Source organism: Phyllostomus discolor, chromosome 12, assembly GCF_004126475.2.
Source record: "Phyllostomus discolor isolate MPI-MPIP mPhyDis1 chromosome 12, mPhyDis1.pri.v3, whole genome shotgun sequence".
NCBI lineage: Eukaryota > Metazoa > Chordata > Mammalia > Chiroptera > Phyllostomidae > Phyllostomus > Phyllostomus discolor.
The window spans coordinates 10,140,975-10,165,422 of record NC_040914.2 but is presented as its reverse complement, the minus strand read 5'-3'; positions in this window follow the sequence as shown (position 1 = coordinate 10,165,422).

Sequence of the window (24,448 nt, the reverse complement as noted above, 5' to 3'; positions counted from 1 at the left end):
TGCTCTGACCTAGTATAGCAGGATCAGCCTCAGGTTAAGCTCATAGGAACATGATAAGGGGGCTGAACTGAGACTGGTCTTCCTCTGCTGAGTTAGTCTCATGAGACTGACCCTTCTGTCTGCAGTGACTGTCTGCAGGGCTGCAAGTTGGGAAGGGAACGCAGATCTTAAGAAGTTTGTCTACACTCTGCGTATCCTGCATTAATTGCCAAAACCAAACATGAAACAAAATGCAGAGTGGAATGGAGGTAGTGTCCAGGGCTGTCCGTCCTCTGTGTGAAATAGGAGTCACCCCTTACAACCCCCAGTCACCATATACATCAAGTTGCCCAAACTCTATTATTTTTTCAGAATCTGGAAGGTGGACAACTACGGTGCACATTCCTGCATCCTTCACGGTGACATTCTTCAATAGCAAAGATCCATCACTGTCTATCATCTCTTCTCCATTATGTCCAGGACTACTTAAATGGAAATTTGATGTCATAATAAAAAACTCAGTTATATTATGATGGTCCATGTCTTCCCCCTTGTACCAAAGAATGCCTACAACCTCAGGAGGCTTATTGTGGATATGCAGAACCACATCCTCCCCTTGGGCACAATTGGTTGACACAATGCTGATTTTGGCTGTGGTGGGTAGGCTCCAGAAGGTTAAGAGTGAAACTAGGAAATAAGAAAAAAATGCATCAATATTTGCATCTATGTATTGGGACAGAAAGATGAGACCCTGAATCCTGAGTAGGTATCTTTATCTCTCAGCCTTGGTCTACAGGTGAATGTGTGTCTTCCATGGTCAAGGTCAACAGCATGGCCCCCATTACTTCAGCACCTCTGAAGCTGTTGTTTTTCTGTTTCAAATACTCTTCTTCAGGTATTTGTCTTGGTTACCTCCTCACTATGATTAGACCCCTGCTGAAACTCAGAAGCAGTTTTGAAAGACACATTTGCTGACTACCTTCTCTAAAAATTCTCTGCCTTCACTTTCTGATCTGCCCTGTTCTGTTCTTTTCATGGCTATTCTGAGTACCTGACCTCACATCTACACCTTTGCTTGTTCCTCTCTCCCCCATAGAACATGGGTTTTCTGAGGGCAGGGCTTGTCTGATCTTGTACCTCCAGTGACTGCAACAGCTTGAAAATACACGGGTTTGAATAAATGAGTCCTGTACCTCCTGGGGTTTATTTGCACATTTCTGGGGTTTGTAGTAAAGACAACCTCTAGCACCCCTGGTTAAATTTTTCTAGTATTTCCTGACATAAATCATTATTATTGTTACCAGTGTTCATAATTCAACACTCAGTGAAGAATAACAGCAAATGAACAGCAATCCAGGTTTTCCAGCCTACCACCACTTCCAGATTATGAGATTTTCCTCTTGCTGAGCCCCTTTCCCTGATCCTACTCTTCCTTTTTGTCCTTTACACTCAGGTCCAGACAGAAGCCTTCCCTCTTTTCCCAGGACACTAGTCTCTTCAGCATATCCCAGCCACTCTCTGTGTCAGATCCTTAGTCTACCCCAAGGAATTGTCTCCTACTTACCAACCGCCAGGAGTCCTTGCCACTGGAAAAGTCCTCTGTGGGTAGAGATTGAGTGCAATCCCACGGTGTATGTTGTCTGCCCTGTGACTGCCTCTTTCACAGAAGCTTGAGGTTCTGTAAGGCTCACAGGCACCTCTGTCCAGAATGGTGCAATCTGCTGTGCATTCTACCTGTGGGTTGAGCTTTATTCTGGAGCAAGATTATGATTCTTGTAATGTGAGCTGGGGGCAGGGAGTATGCACATTATCATCCCACTCCCTGCTCTAGATTTTTCCACCCTTTGCCCTTCTAACCAGTACTGCCCTCTTATAATTTGGTTCCTTGAGAACTCCTGAGGCCTCTCAACACCACACAAACACACATGTAAACACATGCACACATGCATAAAAACAGAAACACACATAAACAACCACTCTCGTGCTGTATTTGGAAAAGCACAAGCCTGGGATTTCTGGGTTTAGGGGTTTCTCCATAGCTTCCTGTCAGATGCCCAGTAGTCTCTCTCACAGTCCACTCTCTCTCACACATTTGACTGTTCCCTTAAGACCACTAGTTCTTGAGCTAAGTCATAGAAACCTGCCGAAAGGAAGTCACTCCTGCTGTGCATCAGATCACCTGTGAAACATTGTAACACTGCAATGCCCAGGTTACACCTTAAAAATACAGCTTAAGTAGCTGTCCCCTAATGTGGATGCCCATTCAGAGTGAAATCCCTCGATAGGAAAGTAGAACCACCCCTTCTACTTTCCTGTGCACAGGGGAAGCCTCCAGATCCTGATAAAGTGCAGGTCTAACTGGGTGCATTGGGCCGGAGACTCTGTATCTGATAAGTTCTGAGGGGAGGTTGATCTTAATTATGGCCTTTGAGGTCACTTGCAATAGTAAGGCTGACAGCGACACAGGTGTCTTGAGAGGATGACACAATAATGCCAGCATTGGTCTCTGCTGTGTCTTTTAGCTTTGGTCTGTCAGCACCAGACAAAGAGCCCCAGGTATCATCAAAAAAGGGGATTATTTGTTTGTGACACAAAACCCAGCTGGACACCAGGTCTTCCCCATATTCTCAAAAGCTCTCTGGTTTTATTTTCTCCCCCATGAAGGTAACAGAAATAACTCTGGGGATGAGAAGTGGTCAAACTTGGTGAAATTGCAGAGGGGACCCTTCTTCTATCTCAGGTTGTCACCAGACTGACTTTTGCTCCTAAGGATAAAAACTGAAAACCAGAATTCTCAGTAGGACATGCAGTTTTTGGTGTGAAGTGGGAGATGTCCTCTGTGTCCCAGGAAGAAGAGACTGTTGAGAAAGGGTGGATGTCTGTGGGCTGCCTAGTTCTCAAGAGACAGTTTCAGGTGGACCATTCCTCTCCATGTCTGTTTGTAGGACCTGTTCTCGTGCTGCTGGACATTGGGAAAACCTCTCAGTTATCCCTGGGAAGATTCCTTGTGGTCACCAGACTTGCCCATGGATGATACCATTCATGGAGCAGAGACCAACACAGAAACTCCTGAGAGAGGAGATGCTCCTAGGCTCTTTCAAGATTTAAAAAAAAAAAAAAAGCCCAAGCTTATACAGCAATGTAATGAGTTTATCTGAGCCAAACTGACCTCATATGCCTTGGAGAAAGAACTCAATTCCTTTGAAGAAAGGCAGTTTTTCAACTTACTTTATACATTACCATCAAAGTAGATGATAAAATTAGGATAAAACCCAGAAGAAGGTGAAAGATAACATAGCAGAGAAATCTACAGAACTGGAAAAAATAAAAAGCAAAATAGAGACACATATATGTTTTACATTGGTGGGTTGAAGATAATTAGCATTTACAGGACACAGAGAAGGGGCACAGGAAACCAGATAACATAAAGGATGCTGTGGTCTCATATACTTGTCCCAGACTCTGACATGAATGGTCCAGTGAAGAAAACCACTCTGATGTGTCAAACTTATGCTCTTCAAGATGCACAAAAATGGATCAGGGCTCACTTAAGTTAAAGACTGACTTTTCTTAAGGAAAATATAGGTCTGGGATGTGACAACCTACCATCACCTGCCAAGTTAAAAATTTCTGATGAGCATATCCTGTGAGGATTGTCAGGCCTGCCAGGTGGCCTCCTGACCTTGTCAGGGTTGCTACACACCCTATTTCTATTAACAGTCTCTACAAATAGCAGATTCCACAGTGCAGCCATGAGGGAGGGCCCAAGAAAGGCCTGTTGAAGCAGGGGATGAAAATCAGGCTACTTCTTCAACTCAGCCAAAGCCCAGTTCCTATGTCTATTTCCTGTAGCTCAATGCTGTCTCCGAATGGACAGAAGCAGACTTGCAGGCAATGTCAAATGCTTCACAGCTTTGGTGACCAGTACAGGGTGAACCCAGTGAAAAGGCAGGCATGTCCTGAATATTATGAGTCTAGTGTCAGGATAACTGTCCCACCATGGGCATGTGCTGAGCCATACAGAGCACTCTGCTTTCAAGTATCCAAAAGAAGGGCCTGATGAAGGTTCTCCTGAGGCTCTTGAGAGAAGGTATAGGTATGGAGAATCGATCCAAAATATGTCCCATGTGTCCACCATCACCACATTGAGATGTTGAATATAAGTCATTTCTGTATCCCTGTGAGCCCACAGGGTGCAGGAACAGGACCATCTCCAGATGAATACTCAATTAGGGTCCCTGTGTGTTCTTTTGTTAGGAGAAGAGAGGTTTTTTAGAACCCTCAGCACCTGTGAGATGGAAGCAACTACAGCTCCTGGGTTCTCTGCCCCATTCTGCACAGAAAGTTTCCCTTGTTCCCCAGGACATCATGAAGTGTAGACATGTCTTCAGAAACAACGGGCAGATGTCTCACAGACCAAGAATTTTGGGAATGAAAAGTCTTTCCTGATTCCTACAAGGTCAGGGTGTGCTCTTTCCTCCCCTGGCAGTAACTCTTCCAGGGGTTGAGGGCCCAGTGTTTCTGTCTGATCAGGTGTCTGTGAAAACAAGAAAACCACAGACCTGGGGTGATGAGACATAACTCACAAGGTGGAACTGTGGAGTGCTGTGACTTTGGAGGAATAAATGCTGTTTAACCCCTCACTACTAGGAAGTTCCTTTCATTCCTCCTGATGGTATGAGAAATAAAAAGCTGACCCTAGCATGTCCCCAAGGAGGCATCATCCTTCTGTCATGCTGACCCCAGTGCCTTTGTGTGTATAAGAACATAATTTGACTGCAAGTGTCAAGCAGAGTGATAGGTTTCCACTGGGCAGTTTCCTTTACTGATTTAACAAGTATTTACGGAGCATCTGTCATGGGTCAGGCTCTTGGCTGAGCCCTGGAAACTCCAAAAAGAATAAGACAAATGTGGGCCTGTGCTCATTGACTTTACCTCCTAACACAGATAGGCTGTCTGGTAAATCATGACTCTAGGAACTTAGTTATAATCCAGTGAAGGGCCTCAAAACAAAATCTCTGGTCCCTCCAGAGTATGTAATTGAGTCTCAGCTGGTCTGGGGAGCATGAGGAGCACTTCTGAGAAAGTCACCTCTTTGCTGAAACCTGAATAATTAGTGGACATTTACTCCCTAAATAACAGAGGGTGTTAAAAAAATTTTCCTCAGAAGACTGACCTCTGTAGGGGTGATTCTTAGCTGAATGGAAGAGTAGACAGAGTCCATTGCGGGAGCTTGAAGAGGTAGAAAGACTGTGGAATGAGTGATGAGGTTGAGGTTGGTCCCCTGCTGCACTCTGGGTGCTGCTGAGGTGGAGTCAGTGGTGCCCCAGAAAGGCTCCATCTTCAGAGTAATTCTGCCACCCACCGTGGACAAGTAGAAACATGGGCAAGAAAATGTCATGTTACAGTTGGGTATCTTTTTTTCTTTAGTTTTGGACTTTGTATTCAACTTATACTTTAGATACTATTTCATAGAAGTATATATAACTTGAATATACTTATTGAATTACAGTTGAATATAATGAGCTTAACATATTGAAAGTATGCAATTTCTGAATTGTTTTCAGATACATGCACCAGCAAAGTTGTACCATGAAAATAAAGACCATATCCCTTACTATTAAAATCTTCTCATACCCTCTTGTAATCTTTTTCTTCACCTCTCCACCTCCTTTTTTTAGCATTAAGGGAACTCTCTTCAGGTTATTATTATTATTATTATTATTATTATTAATAATTCATTGGCACTTTCTGGAATTTTCAAAATTTTTATTATAAATTATTTAATTTGAGGCCAAATTTGACTATTCTTAGTTCTTTCTTTTTATTCTCTAGTTATATCTCATCCCAGGGATGCATTAGTTTTGTTTATCTACTCACCCTTTATGGACACTTGTGTTGTTTCCAATTTTGGGCTGTTATACATAAACCTTCCATGACCACATGTGCAGAAACATCTTCAAGACAAAGACTTAGTGCTTATAAAACCATGAATAGCTAGAGAAATGGAAGTAAGGGAGCTGCCACTGGAAGTCTGGTCTCAAGATCCCATGGCCACAACCCCACAGAGGTAAATAGACACCTGCTTGTTCAAATAAAGCTGTGGGTCTGTGACAGTCCACCCACCAATCAACACATTTGAAATAATGACCATTCTCCCTTCCAGCTCTTGAATTAAACACAAGTGCACCTTGGAGGCTGAATTTGACTTACATATGGACTCTCAATCACAACATTTATGGGGAAGCTAATATTGAAACGTTCAGTCCCTGTGATATAAAAGAAAACATAGAAGAAAATGAACCATGCATGCCAAGTGCCAATAGACTACATGTGGCATATCAGAGTCCACCTGCGGACTGTGTGACCCTGGGCACATCGTCCTACCTCAAGAGGCCTCAGGTATGTCATGTGACATCAGAAAAAGACCTTTTGGTCTTCTTTGCTGGGAATTAGAAAAGAGTAGCTAAACTTTTGGAATGTTGTAAGTGATGAGAGCGATATGAATGCTTTTGTCATGATGAGGCAATTCTTGACAGGCTTCTGCATAGTGGCAGAGTTAGGGCAGGTCACCAGAAAGACCACTTCTGGATCGGAAGCTTGGAATTTTCAGTTGTCAACATATGAAAATTCTCTACAGGTTTAGAACTGTAGAGGATTTTTCCAAGTCTCTTTGAGGCAACCTTGAAGACAATCACCAGGAAGCAAAATCTCAATGAACTGAGGAAAATTTTTCAGATAATGGCAGTGCTTCACATTATTTTATACAGTACAGTCAAAGCCAGAAGCCCAAGAGGTTACATGAAATCCATTGGCAATAGATTAGGGAGGTGGGGGAAAGCAAACTGCAGAAATCTCAGATTGGGAAAAGTAACAGCAATAGACACATTTTTAATTTTTAAGGATTGTTGGTTCAAGACAGTTAGCACTTAATAATGAACACAATACCAATAACAATGAAAGATTTTTGTTGTCTTTTTTGAAGTGAGAGGCCTGCATAAACATAAATGGTCATGACATTTTAAAGTTATGTCATGGTCACAATAAACAGTCTCAGCTAAGGTAAAGATTGGCCATTATCAAAAGAGCTGCTGGCCTAGGACATGACTACCCACCATGACTCACTTTGAGTTAAAAGTTTTAATTTCAGACCATTCTCGGTGGTCACCTCAGGTCTCTGAGTTTGTAAGTCCCATCATGCAGGCCTGCCCTGAGCTTGTCAAGTTTACTATGTGGCCCCTTTTTAGTCCAAACCTCCCCATTTCAGTTATAAAATACTTTTTAAAATGCATTGGTGACCAGTATTTTGGTTAGATAACATTGTCTCAAGTGCTAGGTGGAATTCTTAGGAAGACTTAGTGGCAGTGTTTCTCTTGCTGAACAATAAAATCATTGGTGATGCAGCAAGACCCTCACCTTGGATGGAAGACAAAGTCAAATGTTCTCAAAAAAGAAAAGCAGGCAAATGGGAGGCAGTCAGTTTCACAGGCCTTTATTAAGACAAACATTCTGGATCATTTCTAACCTATAAGCTATCACAGACTAAGTTTAGCCATCTGTCTCATTTCTCTGTGTTCATCTTGTATAGCATTTACTTACAGTTTGAGGGAACACTGCACATTTCTTCAGTATAAACATTCTCACTATGAGATGGGATCTCATTTACTATGGCCCACCAGCAATTAATTATTTATTATTAATCAGATTTTCACTAGTTCTATACTTAGAGCTCTAAACATAAGGTTGATTTTGGGACGAGGCTGTAAGAACACAATGCTATAAATTACAATCATCATCTGAAAGCTCCACAGGTGAGGTGAACAGTAAGAGTTTCATAAGTACATTTCCTCTCCTTCAGCAGCAAGTATGGAGGGCTGTGTTTATAGCCACTTCAGCTTCCATTTAAATTAATATAGTTAGTAGTCCTTGTTGAGTTAGGGTATAAGGATATTCACATAATTAAATTGCAGTGTTTGTACCTGAAATCTCTTTCTCAGTATCTTTATACCACTAACCATCCACAACTTTCCTTGATCTTCTCAGTTTGGATCTTTTTACTCACTCACAAATAGCAACTTATTAAGAGAAACTACTTACTTTTAACCTCTCTTAAGAACACACACATCCATTTTTTCCCTTTGCAATAGCATTTTTTTCTGAATTTCAAAATGCTACCAGAAAGGGGGCCAGGCCCAGGGAAGTATTGCCTAAAGCCAGCTGGTAGGGTGAGGGTTCTTGGGTTAGTGCAGGAAGAATTTCACACCACAAGCCCAGGTGATTTTGAGAGTACGTTGATTTAGCTGGGGACAGTGAAACAAGGATGGGACTAAAATAAAACCAGTAGAAGAGAGACTAGATGGGGTCACTTGGGCTCTCCTCAAACATTATGGGAAAGATGTGAGGCTAGTAGGGGCTGCAATCAGCTTATTGCAGAAGCACAGAAAAGGAGCCTTGGGGACCAGTTCAGGAGGTTTCCCCAGGACAAGTTGCATTGCCCATGCTCTCCCGGTGGCCAGTCTCATAAGCACCCATTAAAGTTTAGAAGAAAAATAATTTATTTGGAAAGGATATTCGAGTAGACACACCTCAAGAAGAATACTCGCTGGTTTCTTTGTGTCAGGGAGTTCTATTCACTTTGAAAAAGTAAAGATTTTAGGTGAGGTCTCAAGGAAGAGCTCAGTAAGATATTCATCAGTTTTTTTCAGGGGTGCCCTTTCATGGTTGTGGTCTCCACTAATTGATTGCTTCCAGGATAGAAGTTTGAAATTACATGACCAGCAACTTTCCAGATAAGGGAAGACCACCCTGATGGGTGGTCCAACACATATTTGTTCATTGTTAAGCACTTGAGGCTTTTCTCTCTGATGAGATTTTGTATTTGGCTATAAATGGTTTACCCAGTTCAGCTATCTGTCCCCATTTCCATATTTCATTTGCCAAGGAATATTGCTAACTTCTTACTAACCTGCCTGAAAAAGAGAAACTATAAAAAGAGTATTTTGATAGTTAAAAAGTTATTATATGCACATTTACAAATAATGAACAGTGGAGTTGTATTCACAAGGTTTGACAAAAACCAGGAAAACAAATATAATAATTATGATGACTAATTTTAGCAGAAAAGTAAAGACAATCTAAGTAATAAGTTCAACATCCATTTGTAGTTGTAGAGTTCCTGTCAGTGTCCTGGGAGAGCCATCTCTCATCGATGTCCGCAACTTCCCATCAGTGAAGAGCACTGGACTGCTCTAAGTGGAGGAGGGTGTCAGAGATGGGGCAGATGTCCATTCATGGTGGGGCACCTGATGAGGTTTTTTCCTAAAATGTTGGAGTCTTTAATGGTGTCTCTTCCAATAGGCAAAAGAAATTGTGGTCTTTGAAGTCATCATTGCCTAGGAGTGAGCTCATGAAATTAACATCACTATTTTATCAGTTGTTATATGATGATTACTACATTTTTGCTAATAATGCAGAATGTGTCTTTTAGTAAGATTGATTTATATCTTCTATATCCCTTTGCTTAGATACTCAGGGTGAACAGTGACTATTTAATGAGGAGAAAAGCTATGTCTTTACCCAAATAAGTAGTTTTCAGGTTAAGCAGTATTTGGAAAAGTGGGATTAAAGCTTCCAAAATTTACTTAGTTGAGTTTTAACTGTACTGGGGAGATAAGCACAATGAAAATTATATAAATTCAGGCAAATATTAGAAAGGCATTGCAGTGTTTGTCCAGTGAAATGAGTCCCTCAGTCATGGTTACTCAGAGGGAATTCCCCATTTGGTGTTAGTTTTATTCCTAATTATAGTTAACCTTTGTTAGGTCAATTGCTCTCCTTCAAGAAAAAGCCTCAACACAGTGGGGAAAGTATAGAAATTAGAACTAACCCATGTTTGTCTTCTTGAGATGGTGGCATTTTTATTATATTCAATTACCATGCTGTAGGAGGATCTGAACAAAGTGGAAAATGTCTTTGGGACCTTTTGAATAGTTTTCTAAGGTTATATTTGGACAGATAAAACATTGGTCTCACACTTTGCCAGATACACTAATAGGTTTTCATTAGTATTATTTACTTCAGAAATCACAATTATGAAAACCCAATTTGTTGGCTCATGTACACATAAAACCATATCTGTTTGTCTGGTTCAAATGTCGCCCCTCCCTTTTTTGGCCTATCCTGTTTTCTTCTATTTTTTGTGGAGCTGTCCGCTGGAACTGTTTAAAGGAGTTTTATATTGATTTAATAGGAAGCAACATAAATTCTTAGGTAAAAATTATTTTGTTATTTTTTTCCTAATTTAAGTGGGAGAACTATAATACTATAAACAAAGTATTTAAAAAGTAAAAAAAAATAAAGTAAAAAAATATTTGGTTGTTTAAGGAAAAGGGTCATTAGGGAACATGTATAAAGGACCCATGGACAAAGCTAAAGGGGGAAAGGATGAGGGTGGGAGGCGTGGGTGGGTAGGGTGGGGGAAAGTGGTGGTTGAAAAACAGAGACAAGTGTAAACAACAGTAAAAAAATAAAAAATACTGCCTGACTAGCTGCAACATCAGCTAAACAATTTCCTTCTGCTTTCATGGTGGCAGCTTCAGAATGTCCTGAAATACTGATAAGTGACCATTGTTTCAGTATCTGTGTAACATCTAATAAAACTGAAATCTTTTTTCTGTTTTTGATGTACTGCTCTGAGAGAGTTCAGAAGTCTAGCTTCTCCATCACTTTCTTCCTTTTATGAGTTTATTTGAGCCAAACTGTCAACAATTACCAACCAGCAGAATCTCAAAGGATTAAGAAAATATTGCAGAGAATGGCAGGCTTACACCTTATTTTATACAATACAACCCAAGGAGGAGGCATAAGAGGTCTCTGAAATCCTTTGGTGACAGATCAGGGAGGCAGAAGAAAGCAAAGTGGGGTGATCTTTTGGACTGAGTGGACTTTGAGAAGTGGAGTTTGAGAAGACTTCACTTTCACCCCCTGCACCCACTCAGGCCTCTCACACCTTATGAGGCCAACTTCACCCCCATTTTCTCCTCTTCTCACAGAAGCAGGTCAGAGACAGTGCTCCCTTTCATAAGGGAAGACAGAGGCCTGTAACTTTGTACATTTTGTTGTCCAGTCTGAAATGAGACTTTTTGCCCAAATTCTAGATAGTGACAATACTGTCATCAGGTGGCAGTGAAAGGAAGAATACAGATATTTCAAAGGAGCTAGGGTAAAATAATGGACAGCTAGTTCTCAGAGATCCCAACTATGCAGAGGTTTCTATTTAAGGTCTATTAAGGGGAGAAAGAGAGGCCAGTCATTGTTACAGAAAAGCAACTCAGACAGCTTCAGGATTTACAAAGTGGAATGTCATTCATGCATGCAGACCCAGGAGAGGCAGTCTCCAAATTCTGGGCTCCAAGCTCAGGCAGGGGCTTGTTTATATTCTTGCTGCAAAGGCGGAAGCAGGAGAGGGGAGGATCACAGTTGCTGGCAGGAAGCAGAGCTTGCAGAAGCAGAATGCGGGGGTTGGCACGTCACCTTGAGATAACTGCTATCCAAGAATGGCTACCGCTCAGTCAAGTCCTGTCACAATGTTATCTAAGAATGGCTACTGCTCAGTTCTGTCCTGTCACAGTCCCCCCTTTTGATGCTATAAGGTGCTTTTACCCCTTTAGCATCACCATATACCTGGCTATATGGCTGAGGTGCTGGGGAAGGTTGCATCTGCTGATACTAGTGTTGGTACCGCTGGAGAACTAACACTTTGGCAGCTACCCTATGAGTCATCATGGCCTCCAGGTGTTGGACCAAGGTCCAGAGGATGCAGGGTCCCATATGCCTGACACCTCTGGGTCTGGTATCCTATGGTCCTGGATATCACTCCAGTCTGGTATACCTTCCCTCCTCAAGTGCAGAGGGACTTGCACTTGAACGCTGTGGCTGAACGCAACCCAATGGCATGTCAGTGGAGGAGCTGAAAGCTGACGCTGGGAGATAGTAAGAGACCACTCCACCACTGAGCATAATCCTACACCTGGGGGTATTACATTTGCAGGCTGGGGTTGAGACAGGGGCCAAATTTGTCAAGCGAAGCATACAATAAACCCAAATGCAGAGACCAAGCAGAGATAAACTATTCCTAGGGTGATCTGCTCCATGGGATTCCATTCTGCAGGGGCCATAGTCACTAGTCCAATTCCCAATACTCCTTCGAAGGTGCCAATTAAAGTCAGGTACCCTGCAGAACAATGGCCCATTCCTTGGTGTCTTCTCTACTGGCTGGCGTCCTCCAGAGTCTCAGCGTGGGTAGCCTAGGTGCAGGCCTAGTCCTCGGGTCCTCAGGATCTGCTGCTGCTTTGACCCAGCTGTAGTGGATCCAAGGGGTGATTCCTGTAACTTTAAGGACAGTCAGGGTAGTTAGTAACAACAAATGTGGCCCAATCCGCATGGGTTGGAGTGGTTCCTTTTCCAATCTTTTACCCATACACAGCTTCCTGGTTTAAAGTAGTGCACTGGCCCCCCTCGGAGTGGGGGTCCCTGGCCCAAACCAGCCCCATTTATTTTTCCTAATGTTTCCCCTAGCTTCTAAAGATATTTTGTCTGTCCTAATTCACCTTGCAACTGGAGTCCCCCTTTTGAATGCTGAGAATTGGGGGATGTCTCCCAAAAACTAGTTCATATGGAGTATATCCTGAGGGGTTAGGGGCGTTTCTAACCCTAAGCAATGCTAGCAGCAGCAAGTCCATCCAGGGCAGTCCAGTTTCCTGGTAAAATTGAGCTAATGTTTCTTTAAGAGTCTGGTTCATCCACTCTACCTTCCTAAAACTCTGGGGTCGATAGGCAGTGTTTCCATACAATGTTCAGAAGCTTGGCCATTTCTCGGATGATTTGTGAGACAAAGGCTGGCCCATTGTCACTTCCAATGGTCAGAGGCAATCTGTACCTTGGGATGACCTCTCTCAGGAGGGCTCGGGTGACTTCCCAGCCTTTCTCCATCTTGGTGGGGAAAGCCTCAATCCATTCAGAGAAGGTGCACATGATTACCAGGAGGTATTTAAACCCTCGGCTAGGCCTGACTTCAGTAAAGTCTATTTGCAGGTCTTCAAAGGGTTGTCTGCCTGTGTGTTGTATTCCCAGCCTCATCCCCGGGTGCCTGGCCGTGTTGTTCTGAGCACATGTTATGCATTGTGCTGAGGCAGAAGCACAAAGTGTGCCAGGTTGGGGAAATAGAAATACCTCTTCAGCAGATTTTCGAGGGAGGTCTTGCCCATATGGGCGAGGGCTTGGCACTGCCTCACTAGATTGCTAGCTTGCCCTTGTAGTATGTATATTTTTCCATCTGGCAGCCTCCACTTTCCTCCAGGGGTCTTCTGACACCCGGCCTGGCGTGACCACTCTACTTCTGCAGGAGCATAGTCCTCTGGGCTGACTTGAATGTCCAAGAGGGGGCCTAGCAGGGAGCAGTTATTTTTGCCTGGTCTTCCCCAAGTGCTGCCGTCTTGGCTGCCTGGTCTGCTTTCTGATTTCCTCGGGCAACTGCGGTATCAGGCTTCAAGTGGCCTTTGCAGTGCATGACAGCCACCTCAGTGCATGCCCATACTGCTTCTAGTAGCCAGAGTATCTCTTTTCCTTCTGCTTTCAACAACCCTTGCTCTCAGTATATGGCACCATGAATGTGGAGAGTGGCAAAGGCATATTTAGAGTCTGCGTAAATGTTGACCTTTTTGTCTTGGCTTAACTCTGAGGCCCTTATTAGCCCCCATAGCTCAGCCCTCTGTGCTGACCATCCTGCTGGCAGTGCTTTGGCCTCTATTATTCCACAGTCATCCACTACTGCATACACAGGGACTTTCCTGCCCTCAACCATACAGCTGTTTCCATCCGTGTGGTAGGTGGCATCAGGTCGGGCCAGGGGCTGGTCTCAGAGGTCCAGCCAGCTGGCATGGACTTCTTCAGTTACTTTGAGATAGTCATGGTCCAGCTCCCCAGGTTCTGGCGGTAAGTAGGTGGACAGATTGACTCGTTTCACAGTCTTATCATGTACTCTCAGGTTCCCTTGGAGAATGCCCTTGTACTGAGTCAGTCGAGGGTTTCACAGCCACTCATGCCCCTGCCCAGCAAGGAGACTGTTCACCATGTGTGGTACATGGAGATTGATTTCTTGGCCTAGAGTTAACTGGTCTGCCTCTTGCAAGAGGGTCACAGCAGCAGCGACTGCCCTCAGACAGGGCGGCCAACCAGCAGCAACATGGTCCAACGGCTTAGACAGGTAAGCCACCAGGTGTTGCCATGGTCCGACAGTCTAGGTAAGAACCCCCAGGGCTACCTCATTTATCTCATGGGTGTACAGATCAAAAGGTCATCCTGGATCTGGCAATCCAAGGGCAGAAACATCACTGAGGCACCTCTTGATATCTTAGAGGGCCTTCTCTTCATTTTCTCCCCATTTTAGGGGTTTGGTATCCAGACCTTTCAAAGCCTGGTAGAGGGGCCTCACCATGGAGGTGAATCCTTGTATCCATATCCGGCAAAAACCAGCCACTCCGAGAAATTCCTGCAATTCCCATCAAGTACGGGGGGGAGGGAATCAGGCTATGACAGCCTTCCTCTCAGTGCTCATGTCCCTCTTCCCTCATGAGATGAGGAGCCCCAAGTATTTTACTTATTTCTGGCAGACCTGTGCCTTCTTCCAGAACACCTGATACCCTAATTCAGCCAGGTGCTTAAACAGCGTGTACATTCCCTCCCAGCACTGTTTCCAGGATGGGACCACCAGGAGGAGGTGGTCCACATACTGCAGAATCATCAGGTCTGGCTCCCCCTCAGCGAGAGGCTTCAGGTCTCTTGCTAGGGCTTCCCCAAATAAGGCTGGGGAGTTCTTTAACCCCTGAGGCAGTCTAGTTCAGGTCAATTGAGTCTTGACCACAGTGTGCATGTCTTCCCATTCGAAGGCGAATATGGGTTGGTTGGAAGGTGCCACAGGAATGCAGAAAAAGGCATCCTTCAGATCAAGGCAGGTAAGCCACGTTGCTGTTGGGGGAAGCTGACTCAGGAGAGTGTACAGGTTCAGGATGACCAAGTGGAGGGTGACGGCTGCTTTGTTGATGGCCCACAGATCCTGGACGGGCAGGGACCCACTCTGGTCCAGCTTCCATCATGGGTCTGGGCAGGTGTGGCCCCATGTCATGGAGCCAATCCTCTTAGAGCTCCCACGCAGACACTGTAACTCGAGGGACCTGCCCCCCAGTCACATCTTGGGCAGGGGGGAGTCTCTTTCCATCTCCCTGGCCCAGAGCATGGCCACAGCTATTCAGCATATCTAAGTGACCAGCTGAAGGCTATAGGTATGTCAAATGACTGTGCCATGGATTAGCTGTGAAGCTGTTGCTGTACAAAACAGCCCTGCATGTTCTTGTTCCATGTGTCCCTTCCCCCAACTCACACCTGTGGGGGAAGGGGTGAAGACATCTTAAAATCTCCTGGATGCCTTGAGTTCTGGACCCCATTTTAAATGCCCATTTGGGGTCCCCCCTCTTGGCTGCACCCTGTAACAATCTCTCATTTCATATATACACCCACTTTAAATTATTTTAAAGGACAATGGACAAAGGTCTCATCTTCTTGTAACTACTTCTGGCTGGACATGGACATCTCCCTACCTACTCATGGGTCAGGGGTGCCCCGGGAGCTGGGGTGCAGCACGGAGGGAGTCCTTCCTGTAAGGGGAAGGACCTTACAGAATCCTGGTCAGTTGGCTGTCATCAGAAAGTTGCAGGCTTGGTGTCCAAAGACTGGCATTACTGGACCATTGGCATCCTGGTCATATTCTGGTGATGACAGATTTGGAAAGAGTTGGAAGGCACAATTAAATCATAACCACTAAATGACAAAAGTGGGAACTTAAGTAAAGAATGGCTTATCTGGAGGAAGGTGTACAAGGCATGCTACACCTATCAAAATGCTTGTGGCCCGTTATACTTCACTCAGGCTAAGGGGAATATATTAGGATTTCCCTCCTTTCAGATTTCTGGACCCTTTCTGTCCAAGCCATCAAGACAGAAAAGAGAAAATCAGTCCTAAAGTGAAGCCTACAGACTGCCCAAACCGTTCACCAACCCAACCACTTAGTTCAGCCAAACCCTTGAGTTTCAGGGGTTGATGATGAAAAATGAGCTCCTTAAGTGAGGCCTTTATTGCAACCAATCACTCAGGTAATGAAGTCATAGGCATACATCCTATGAAAACAGAAGAACACACAGGTTAATTCACACAATAGTCCCCAAACCAGTCTCTGTGCCTGTGAGACTGTCTTTTGGGAAGACGTTCAGTTGCAAGGTCTTTCCTGCAATGACATTTAGCCATGGCAATTTGACAGGTCCTCTGTACCTGTAAATTATGCATCTTTGATGATATTACAAAACCAATTTCAACTTTCAAATGAAAAGAAACTTTCAAGACAGTTAGCTGTGTCATTCTGATGTCCAATACTTAGCATTGTGATTTTCCTTGAACCACAGTTTTTCTCCTTAAGATCACCCTCACTGTTATTAAAGGGACTACTTTGAGTCCCACTTTTCATTTTGAGTGTTTGTTTGCATAAACACACTAAGAACAGCCTGGATCACTTATGATCTTTAAGTCTGCTTTGCCAGAACTCACCCAGGGAACCTTTAGATTGAGTTCTCAGTCCTCCCCTCAGGGCACAGAAACAGAGCCACACATCTGTCATCTGGCTTCGCCTGTACCAGTTGTTTCACTCAAATCCTTGAGGCTTCCATTGTGCCCACAGGTTCCTTTTTGGCCATCTTTCATGAAAGAAACCTTCGTTCCTTCCCTGGAAAGACTGCCATAAACCGCACAATTAACCAAAGTACCGGGCTTTTCTCATGGGCTTACGCTAGCTTCACAAGTCAATCCCAGATCCTCGGGGCTTTCTGGTGATGACCAGAACCCATACATGCCTCCTTCAGGCGTGACATTCCAGTCAAAGTCTTGGTTAACAAAACCACTATTAGTGACTGGTCTTATCGGTTTTATGCAAAGAAACCTTATGTCTTCACTCACTCCTTCAGAATGCCAAATTCTGGAGGGATAAGGTAGGGAGAAAAATACAAAGTGTGAAGGAAAATCCTTTCCCTTCTGATATCCACCAGGATTCTCAAAACCTTCACTTCCACAAACCTTCTGCAACATTCACAAACCCTCTATTCCTTCTTTCATACACCTTCTGATATCCACCAAGATTGCATCTCCACGTCTTATACCTTCTATCACTAACACCACATAATTCCTCCCTAAAACTTTCACTTTTCCATTTAACTTCACAGTTTCCCACAGACCTTCCCTGGAATCCTCAATTTCCTTTTCAGAGCAGATACAGAGCAAAATGCAAAACACAGAGTTCCAGGACATTACACAGGTAGAGGCATTCTCTTGCACCAGTGCGTCCATCGGTGCCTCGCAGAGACATGCTCCTTCAGGCCCCATCTCTTGGCAGAGATATGCTGCTTTGCTTCTGGCTGAAGCACTCATCAGCACCAAATGACCCTTCCTGGGTCCTGAGTGGCAAAGGCATTCTCCCCAACCAGTTACAATCTTTCTTCAGTCTTACAGCGACCTTAAACAGGTCTTCAGATACAGGTTTCTGATCAGAAACAGAACCAAAATACAGAGACTTGCTTTTTCCAGATCCAGTCTCATGGCAGAGACATGCCCCCTGGGTTGTCCAAGATGGCGCCAACCATACACGCTCAGTCCTCCATGGTGGGGCGCTCACGTGGCTCATCCTCCATTTTACCCAAAATGGTGACACACCCACATGGCTTGCTGTCTGATCCCCACCATACATGCAATCTAGTACTGTGGAAGAACCCCCCCCCCCATGATGAATTCTCCTGATCAGTGCTGACAGACAAGGAAAGTGACTCTTGAGTCACCCGCCTGGCCTCTCCTCTCACAAGGGACTTGGGTCTGTCTTGACTAAGGCTGCCTGTGTAGAATTCGGGTTAAACTCCCAGACATTATGCAATATGACAGACCAAGGAATCGCAGGTTAGGGCTCACTCATGCTCTGTAGGGCTCTGCTGGTGGAACAAGCGACACAGTCATTCACACAAGCACACAGAGCTTATCACGTTCCCACCTGCCCAAACAGGGTGGGAACCCTACCTGGGCCTTCTGGCCTGAGGGGTAATCAGTCCCTCCTTCCACCACAAGGGTGAGCCTGGTCTCAGGCACAGGTCCCCAGGGCACTTACCAGATAGGCACCTTCCCAGATTTCACCAGTTCGCACCCCGCCAGCCCAGGTCAAAAAGTGGTCCTCGGGCCAAGCCCTTGTAGCCTGAGATGTTCAGGACCCAAAATCACCCGGGCATGCGCCTTCTTTTCACTGCCAGGCTCCACCAGCCTTGCTGCAGCTGCCTTCACTGGAGCCAATAGCTGGGGCCAAACGACTCTTGTGAGTCGTTTCCCAGTCAGGGAACCAAAGTGTTACAGAAAAGTGACTCAGGCAGCTTCAGGGTTTACGAAGTGGAGTGTCATTCACGCATGTCAACCCAGAAGAGGCAGTCTCCAAATTCTGGGCCCTGAGCTCAGGTGGGGGCTTGCTTATATTCTTGCTGCAAAGGTGGAAGCAGAAGAGGGGAGGATCACAATTGCTGGCAGGAAGCAGGGCTTGCAGAAGCAGAATGCGGGGGTTAGTGTGCGACCTTGAGATAACTGCTATCCAAGAATGGCTACCACTCAGTCACGTCCTGTCACATCATGGCTAAGAGCTTTAGGGTCATGGGCTCTGAAAATTGCTCAGTTATTGTGTAAGTTTCCATCACTTTTCTAAATCTTTTTTTCCCCCTCTGGCATCATTTAGCCTGAAATCTTTGGTTATTAATAATTAGAAATCTGGACTTCAGGCCAAGATGAACATGTAGGCAGACACACTGTGCCTCCTCATGCAACCAAAATAAGGACAACAACAATGTAAAAACAAAATAACAACCAGAACTGACAGAAAATTGAACTGTATGGAAGTCCGACAACCAAGGAGTTAAAATAGACACATTCATCTGCCCTATGGAAGGGGCAGAGTCGGGCAGCTGGGTGGAAAGGGGTCATGGCACAAAAGGGGGTGGCACCGGGTGCGCAAGATGGAAGTGGATGGACTTGGGGTGCACAGGAGGCAGCTGGCAGACCCCAGGCCAGGGGTGGCAATGGGCAAATCCAGCAAGGCAGAGATTTGGAAGCGAGGCACAGCGTGCAAGGTGGCTGGCTGACCCAGCAGTCCCAAATTTGTGTGCAGATAAACCTGGAGAGGCTGGGGAGTAAGACTGATCATGCAATCCAGGGTCCCAGTGCTGAGAAATAAAGCCTCAAGGCACCGATTAGGGACACCTGTGGGGGTTGAGGCACAGGAAGAGACTCCCAGTTTCAAAGAAGACCTTGTTGGAGAGACCCACAGGGTTCTAGAATGCACACAAGGCCACCCACATGGGAATTAGCACCAGAAAGGCCCAGTTTGCTTGGGGAAAATGGCGCAAGGGACTGAAATTCGACAGAGAGAGGGGCAAGCACCATTGTTCCCTCTTTGACCCCAGTCCCACATAAAACACCACAACCCCAGGACGTGGGTTACCCTGCCCTGGTGAACACCTAAGGCTCCACCTCTCACTACATAACAGGCTTATCAAGAAAAAAAAAATGGCCCAAACGAAGAACAGATCAAAGCTCCAGAGAAAATACAATGGAGCAATGAAGAGATAGCTGCCTATCAGATGAACACTTCAAACCACTGGTGATCAGGATGCTCACAGAATTGGTTGAATTCAGTCACAAATTAGATGAAAAAATGAAGGCTACACTAAGTGAAATGAAGGAAAATGCACAGGGAACCAATAGTGATGGGAAGGAAACTGGGACTCAAATCAATGGAGTGGACCAGAAGGAAGAAAGAAAACACCAAATAGAAAAGAATGAAGAAACAAGAACTCAAAAAAAAGCAGGAGAGGATTAGGAACCTCTAGGACATCATTGAACATTCCAACATCTGAATCATAGGGGTACCAGAAGGGGAAGAAAAAGAACAAGTGGAAAAGTTATTTGAATGAATAATAAAGGAGAACTTCCCCAATCTGCCAAAGGAAATAGACTTCCAGGAAGTCCAGGAAGCTCAGAGTCCCAACGAAGTTGTACCCAAGGAGGAACATACCAATGCATATCATAATTACATTACCTAAGATTAAAATGAATGAGGAAATCCTAGAAACAGAAAGAGATAAGGAGACAGTTGCCTTACAAAGGAGTTGTAAGCTGGTTTCTCAAAAGAGATCTTGCAGGCAAGAAGGCACTGGAAAGAAGTATTCCAAGTCATGAAAGGCAAGGAGCTACATTCAAGATTGCTCTCTCCAGCAAAGCTTTCATTTAGAATGGAAGGGCAGATAAAGTGCTTCTCAGATATGGTCAAGTTAAAGGAGTTCATCATCACCAAGCCCTTATTATAGGAAACGTTAAAGGGACTTATCTAAGAAAAAGAAGATAAAAAACATGTATAGTAAAATGACAGCAAACTCACAATTATTAACAAGCATGCCTAAAACAAAAACAAAAACAAACAAAACAAACTAAGCAAACAACTAGAACACGAACAGAACTACAGAAATGGGGATGACATGGAGGGTTAGCAACAGGGCAATGTGAGGAGGAGAGAAGGGCAAAGATACAGAGAATAAGTAGCATAGATGGTAGGTAGAAAATAGACAGGGGGAGGGCAAGAATAGTATGCGGAATGCAGAAGCTACAGAACTTATGACACATGGACATGAACTAAAGGGGGAGAATGTGGGTGGGAGAGGGGGTGCAGTGTGGACGGGAATTAAGGGGGATAATGGGACAATTGTAATAGCATAATCAATAAAATATATTTTTTAAAAAAAGAACTAGAAATCTGCCCTGGCTGGTGTGGCTCAGAGTATGGTGTACTGGCCTGGGAACTGAAAGGTCACTGGTACAATTCCAGTTGGGACACCTGCCTGGGCTCCAGCCAGGTTCCCAGCTGGAGGCATGAGAGAGGCAACCCACTGATGTATCTCTAGCACATTGCTGTTTCTCTTCCTCCTTTCCCCATACTCTAAAATTACATAAATAAAATCTTTTTTTAAAAGACCCAGAAATCTTTCTGCCTGCACACAACCAAATGCACTGCAACCCATTTAGGGATATATCAGTGACGTTACCTTAAGGGCACAAAACAGATCTATCCATCTAGTGCTCAGCAGGTTACATTCCTATTTTATCTCCAGTCATGAGTAGTCCAGCTGACGACCCTTTTTGCTGACAAGATTTTAGGCTCCAAGTCACATCTGCATTTCTTTCCATCACAATGGTCAGGTAGTTTTTTTTTTTTATTATTATTCATTCTTAAACAGAAAGTCATAACAGCCAGTTATGTGACCTAAAGATATTTTACCCCAATTGTTAAAATTACTCTAGTGGGAATAATCAAATTAAGAGAGTTAGAATAATGGGAGGCAATGTACAGTCCATTATACAAATTAATATTCTGGGGTGATGAAAATAGATAACGAAAATAGTATTGGGTAGTTGAGGCTTACATGTTATTCTGAAACAAAGAAGGAAAGAGGATTGTGGTCTGAGGCTTCAAAAGGCAGGAAAGACATTTGCATGGCGATGCCAATTCCAATGTAGGGTAAATAAATGTTTGCTTGGCAATGTCATTTGACTGACCCTTTTTGACCTGGTCCTTCATCTAAATTCTTTCTAGCAGCTAAGGGAGGAGGTCATACAAGTTTTATCCTAAACCTCTTATTTACCAATAACTAGATGAAAATCAATATCCTAAGAGGTTTACCTGAGTAGGTGATTCTGGTTCCACTGACAGCAGAGACACAATTCTTCCTCAAGTTTAAATGCTCAATTCTGGTCTGCCTAGTCACTTAACTGAAGTCATTGATCCTAAATTACCACCAAACAAGATAAAACTCTCACACTTTGTTATATTATCTAAGCATCACCTTGACTTCTTATTACAGAAAGACTATATATATATATGTATATATTTGAACATGCTAATAAAAAAAATTCTACTTTTTTTGTGCAAAGATTCTCTCTGGTGAGCATCTCATTCCTGAAAAGCAACTTGGCATATGCATTATGATATTACTTAGTGTTCAGGGAAAACTAGGTTTTATGTTACCTTGACCCATGTTTCAGATCAGTGATTACATTATCATCACTGCTTAATCAGTTACTACCTTGTACTTTCACATGTACCTGATTTTAATTAGTACCTGCTGAGCTTGTTGCCTGCCCGAAAAAAAAAGTCACACATCTGTGTTTGAGGAACTGGGTTTGGGTTTGCTGTCCCACAGAGAAGTGCCAGCTAAGTTTCAGTATCATCCAAACACATTTATGTTTAACTTGAGTTCCAACAATGTGTGCAGCATGAATGCTTGAGGAAAGTCTTGCTATGACTCAGGGAAAAATGTGTGGATGAGGACAGTGCCATCATGGTAAGTGTGTGTCATCACTGCACTCTTTTAGTCATTAAGTCATATCAGGTGTTCAGAAGACATTCTGATTGTAAATTCCTTGTGCAACTGTTGGTTCTGGGAATGCCATGGACTAGCACTATGAACCTACCAGACACTGTCTGAGGCCCTGGGCACGTGATAATGGATGAGAGAGATGAATTGGACATTGTTGCTGATGTCCAACTGTTACAGGCTAGTAAGACACTAAGGAAATTCCTTGGCAAGGGGAACAGGGAAGCAGAGACAGCTGAACACAATGACCTAGCAATTTACAGCCAGGTGCAGATGGTCACCAGGGTGGAAGGCCCAGGGTGCCTTGCAGTGGGCAAAACTGGGAAAACAAAACCTTACCCTATGGGTAATCTCTCCTCCCCTGGCCTATCCTCCCTGGAGATAACATCCAGACCTCAGTTGTATTTCAGTTCCAGGCCCACAAAAGTAGCAAAAGCAGCTGGGCAATGCCAGAACTAACAGCAATGAATGAGGATTCCTTGCCTTTTCACTGACCCATCAGTGTAGACCATGACCCTGAAAGGGCACAGCCTAAGAACTAATGAATATTCTACTGAAACTGTCCCCTGAGACCTCACCTCAGATTCCTGCCTGGAAGAAAGAGATAAAAGCCTCAAGACAAAGGACCCAGACTGCATGCTCTCTGTCTGGTGATAATCACTTGCCATATCTTTTCCCTTCATCTTCCACCACTGTTTCTTCACAGGCATGTGCCTCCTAAACTCTAAGGCAATAGGGAAGTAGCGCCTTGTCCTGGCCTGATCCCCTGAACCAGTTCCTAAGGCTCCCTTTGCTCTGACCTCCCATTCATCTAAGGCATCCCAGAACAGGTTCTCCTGTTGCTTCTCCTATGCAAGCTCTTCCTAGTTTTACTATCCCCGGTGGTACAGTAACATCCCTGGCAACTCTAAATATGAGAATCTAGTAAGTAGTTTCTCATATTCAGCAACAAACACAGGGAGTCTGCCAAAAATAAGGATGGGACAAAGAAATATGGCCCAAATAAAAGAATAAAACAAAACTCCAGAAAAGAAACTAAACAAAATGGAAAAAAGCAACTTATCAGATGCAGTTTCAAAACACTGGTTATCAGGATGCTCCAGGAACTCAGTAGGTACTTCAACAGCATAAAAAAGACTCAGGCAGAAGTGAAGGTTACATTACATGAAAGAATGAAAAATCTACAGGGAACCAACAGTGGAGGGGAGGAAGCCAAGAATCAAATCAATTATTTGGAACTCAAGGAAGAAAAACACATTCAACCAGATCAAAAGTAGGAAAAAGAATTCAGAGAAACAAGCATAGGCTGAGGAGCCTCTGGATCATCTTTAAACATACCAACATTGGAAACACAGTGGTTTCAGAAGAGAAAGAGTAAGAAATTGAAAGCTTATTTGAAAAAGTAATGAAAGAAAACTTCCCTATATTTGGTGAAGGAAACATACATACAACTCTAGGAAGCATAGAAAGTCACAAATAAGCTGGACCCAAACAGGGACACACAAAGACACATTGTAATTCAAATGCCAAAGGTTCCAGATAAAGAGAGAATTACAAAAGCAACAAAAGAAAAGAAGTTAGTTACCTACAAAGGAATCCCCATAAGGCTGTCAGCTGATTTCTCCAAAGAAACTTTGCAGGCTAGAAGGGACTGACAAGAAATATTCAAAAGCATGAAAAGTAGGGATCTACAACCTACATGACTCTATCCAGAAAAACTATGGTTTAGAATGGAAGGTCAGATAAAGTGCTTCCCAGACAAGGTAAAATTAAAAGAGTTCATCATCACCAAGTCATTATTATATGAAATGCTAAAGAGAATTATATAAGATAAAGATGAAAACTATGAACATTAAAATGGAAATAAATTCACAACTATCAATAACTGAATGCAGATAACAAACTAATCAAACAAGCAGAAC